The sequence below is a fragment of the Carlito syrichta genome, unplaced genomic scaffold, assembly GCF_000164805.1.
Source record: "Carlito syrichta isolate Samal-C Ts95f unplaced genomic scaffold, Tarsius_syrichta-2.0.1 Scaffold314816, whole genome shotgun sequence".
NCBI classification, from domain to species: domain Eukaryota; kingdom Metazoa; phylum Chordata; class Mammalia; order Primates; family Tarsiidae; genus Carlito; species Carlito syrichta.
In genome coordinates, this window is record NW_007258912.1 from 540,616 (window position 1) to 545,330 (window position 4,715).

Consider the following 4,715-nt stretch of genomic DNA (forward strand, 5'->3'; position numbering starts at 1 on the left):
TTAACTTGGTAGGTAAGAGGAGGCAATAGTGTTTTCTTTTCTTTTTGATATTTCTTTCTTTACTTCTTTCTTTCTTTGTAAAATGTCCAATTGTTTATATTGTGACCATATAGGGAAAATATAACATACTAACTAAAAATCATTATTTTTCTTTTATATATATATTTTATTTTAAAGATGTAGAGTATACTTCAAGATTAGGTATACAAGTAGACATTGTACAGGTAAAATTTGGGCCTTCCTTTGGTACCCACTTTGCCAGGTTTGAGATCAGGTATCCTTATTGATGTTATGTTCCACTCCCCAAAAAAGCATAACTCTTATGTGTGAATTTAAAATGATTTCTTCCACAAGAATACCCTTGTCTACAAGAAGGAGAGAAAGGAGATAATTAAAGGCTCTGGCCTACATAATCTTAATGCTGATTTAGCATGTTTTCACTTTTTCAAGATAAAATAGGGTAGTTTATTTCTCTATTTAAAATTCATACTAGGTTCTATTAATATTTTAATTTGACTAAACAAGAAAATGCTATTTAAAAACATTCTACTCACATTCTATGCAAAATCAATAAAAAGAAGCTCACGTGTAGATATAGCCTAGAAAATGTTAAATTATGAAAATAAAGATAATATTCTATCACCATCTAAGCGAACAACTTATTTTTTCTGTCCCCACTCCCAATACAGAATGATACAATAATCTTTAGTCTGTAATAGTGACTAATTCAGATAGATTTTTAAACTTAGTGGTGGGATATTCTACTAAAATGATAATACACACTTAAAAATCCTTGACATGTGTGAGCAAAAAGATAAGTGCATAAATAAAAACAACAAAACAGAGTTTGCAAAGAACTTTTAATAGGGAAGTATGATGTCAAAAGTAAATGAAATTAAATACAGATGATTTCCTACAATAATAACCTGGAGGAAGATATGCATTTTACAGATAAAATAACTGAGGCTTGACCTAGACCTGATCTTCTTAGGGGAACATATTAAAACTTGTAGAAATTAATGTATGGATTCATTTTGGTGAAAATTGAAACATATACTTGTTAACTTTTAATTCATTCTTTTGTATTTTACTATTGCAAAATTTATTCCATTTTGCTGTGATCTTTTACATTTAAAATTCAATCTTGTATTTAAATAAGTTTATGCAAACATGTACTTCTGTTTGTTCTTTTTATTAATTTTTTCCTGATACATAATTAACTCAGTGATCTCTTTTATCTGAACAATCAAATGGTATTCATACCAATGGCATATCTTGCTTTCAAAATGTTTTTGTATCATTTATTCTGTTTTCTTACACACAGACACATCAGTCAACCATATGGTAAAGCAACATTTTCTACCTTTCATATATATTATCTTCCATTTAATCGCCTTCATCTTTCTTTCTTCTTTTCCACTGAATCCTAGGAATATTTATGTCACTGATTCCATTTTATATAGTTGTACTTCTGCGTTTTGATTCTTCAAAATAAGTTCAAATTTTGTAATGGTCTAATTTTTCTTTTTAGTTTTTATCTCTTAGTTATAACTACTCTTTATATTAATCTATTTTATTACTTCTTTTTTCTGTAATTTGAAACTTATGTTCCTTGCCTTGATAGTTTAAAGCAATCACTGTCTAAATTTGCTTTTGTTTCCTCACATAAATCTTCCAGAGTATGCTCTCCATTCATATTCTTATGCTGTATATTTATTTTTTTCAAAAAGTTGTGGGAGTTTTTATTGATCTTACTTTTTTCACTCATCTTTGAATGGAACAGGTCTATTTATCATTGTTCTCCAAAGAATTTTGTATTTGATCTCCTTCTTGTTTATCTGGAGATTATTTAAATACTAAAGCTAAAGGGCTGAGTTGACTCTATTACATGTTTAGTCATTCTATTGTCTGGCATAAAAGAGAGTGGTAGTCGGCAGGATCTGAGCCTTTTGGGTATCTGTAATCAGAAAATTAATTTGTGTATTCTTTCTAAACATATGAAAACTTTGCATCTAGGGGCATTTTTTGTTTCTTTGTTTGTTTTGAGTATATATTCTCCCACTGACGTTATCCTTTAGTTTTCATTTGAATTCTGCATTTTAAGTGAGCTGGCCAAGTTGTTAAAATGTTGGTTTGGATTGTATTACCTTAAGTTGGGAATATTTTGTTTGATTTGGTTATGTGTATTTTTCCTATAAACTTGTCTTTGTTTCACTGACATTTATCTTTACCATGAAAATGTCTCTGATGAAATTCTTTTCTCTCATATTCCTTATTTTCTTTTCCAGTCTTCATGTCCCAGTAGAACTAGACCAACTGCTTTCTCTTGTGATCAATCAGAAACTAAAGGCAGCAGGCTGGGGAAAAAAATGGAGTTTATTTCTGTGACCAAGGAAACAGGGAAGAAGTTCACATAATTGCTGAAATTTGTTCAAAGAGACACACCTTACTTTCAGTATTTATAATCAAACACTCATTCTTATCTACCTTAACTAACAAAACCTATGCATAACGAGATCATTACTCAGTGTTTTAGCAGATCTTCCTTTTCCTGTGACCATTGACACATACTAGAGTTCAGATAAGATCTGAAAGAGCAAGCTTTTATTTTTTATTTATTTATTTTTAAAAAATAATCTCACTTTTTTTGAGGTTCCAATCCCTTTTGATAATTCTCATCTACCACACTTACTATTTATTACACATGAAACAATAAATATGTAATGTAATATAACTGATTAATGATTAAACATTTAACATTTCAAGTTACATGAGAGGGGGGTGTACATTCAGAAGATTAATTAGCACTCCCAAGAAACTAAGTGTTTCACCAGAGTCCCAGACATTCCACTTCAGAAGAGTTTGGAGATTTATTTAAATTTCAGCTGCTTCTTCAAAGTATGCTCAGCTCCTCCATGCTCTGTAAATAACTGCTAATATTTACAGTTACTAGCAGTTTTATTAAATAAGATTGATCTACAAGCAGATTTAGATTTAGATATCTTATAGAAAGGAAGGAAGGATGTAACATCCTGAGGGAGGTGCAAGGCAGTGAGACTGATAAATGTTCACTTTTAAATCTAAGTGGCCTTTCTATTTAGCATTGTTAAGCATTGTAGAATAAAGAGTGCAAACTAGTTTTATTATTCTATTAAGAACTACTCTTGTCATAAACCAGCAATCTTTTGTTTCAGCTTATAACATTCCTCATTGTCAGTCAGGTGCATACTTTCTATCATAGGGTAGTTGTTCCTTTTAGCTTAAACAACTGAGTAACTATTCCCTGTGTTTTCTTGCATTGTGTATAGTTTTGGTCTATGACAAAAGCTCAGAAGCTTTAATCATAGAAGATATATAAAACAATTTGCATAATAAAACAGTGATTAATAATTTATGTATACCAGAAAAGATACTTTTTAAGCCAGAGGGAATCTGCAAAAACAAATTAGGAAACCTGTTTAAAGTTCCATCAAAGACCCCAACTGAAAGTGCACAGTGCATTATAGTCTTTGATCTTATGATCTGAAGGGCAGTCTTCAGCATTCAGACATGGTAGAAGTTGTTCACCAAAGTTGCTCCAGATTCTTTAGTTTGTTCTTTGTTTAGTATATGATGTTATGGCAGAGTCAGGTTGGAAAACAATAGGGTAATAATATTCTAAAATTCTGTCTGGTGAGTTCTTATCAGTTGTGACTCCACAAGCCTCTTAGTTAGGAACTTGAATAAAAGGAAAAGGTCATATTTAGTCTTCAGTTTCCCCCACTGGCTAATATTACTTATCAGAATGCGTGTATAGACCAAAAAGCAAAAGGAGGTTCCACATCACTAGGAAGGCTCATTCCTAAGGTTTTCTATTCCATTTACCTGGTGAGGTCCCATGGAGCTAGGAGACATATTTCTAGAATTGTCTATTTTGCTTCATATCAGTGATATTGGATTTTGGGAGAAGGACATGATCTGAACTAATTTTATAGCCAATTGTTTAAGGGAGAGAGAGTCAGGCCTAGAGTTTAGTTTAAAATGAAACCCCCAGCATGTGGTCAGCCAGTTTTCCCAGTACCATTTGCTGAATAGGTTCTCCTCTCCCCAGTGGTTAGTGGCGGAAGCTTTGTTGAAGACGAGTTGCTTGAGAAATTTAGATTTTGCTTCTGGAATCTCTATCCTGTTCCATTGGTCTACGTGCCTATTGTACCAATACCAGGTTGTTTTGATTATTGTAACTTTACAATAAAGATTTTTTCATTTTTAATTTTAAAGATGTGGGGTACAATTCAAGGTTAGGTATGCAAATATTCATTATGCAGGCACCCTTGTTGATAAGGTGTGCACCTCATTCCTCAGCAGATACCCACTATCACTCCTGCCTTCTCTGCCCCAATGGCAGTCTACCTCTACTGCCAATCCTTTTCTTATAGTATTATGGTAATTATTCAAGGTCCACTTGTGAATTAGAACATGTGATACTCAGGTCTTTGTTTCTGTAATAGATCACTCAGTATTATAAACTCTAAGTCCATCCAAGTTGTTGTGAAGTTCATAATTTTTTCCTTGTTTATGGCTGCATAATATTCCATCATGTATATGTACCACATTTGTTTTAATCCAGTCCCTTTCGATGGACAACACGTTTGGTTCCATGTTTTTGCTATCACAGACAATGATGCATTAAACATATGTGTGCAGGTATCTCTCTCATAGAGTGATTTGAGATCCTC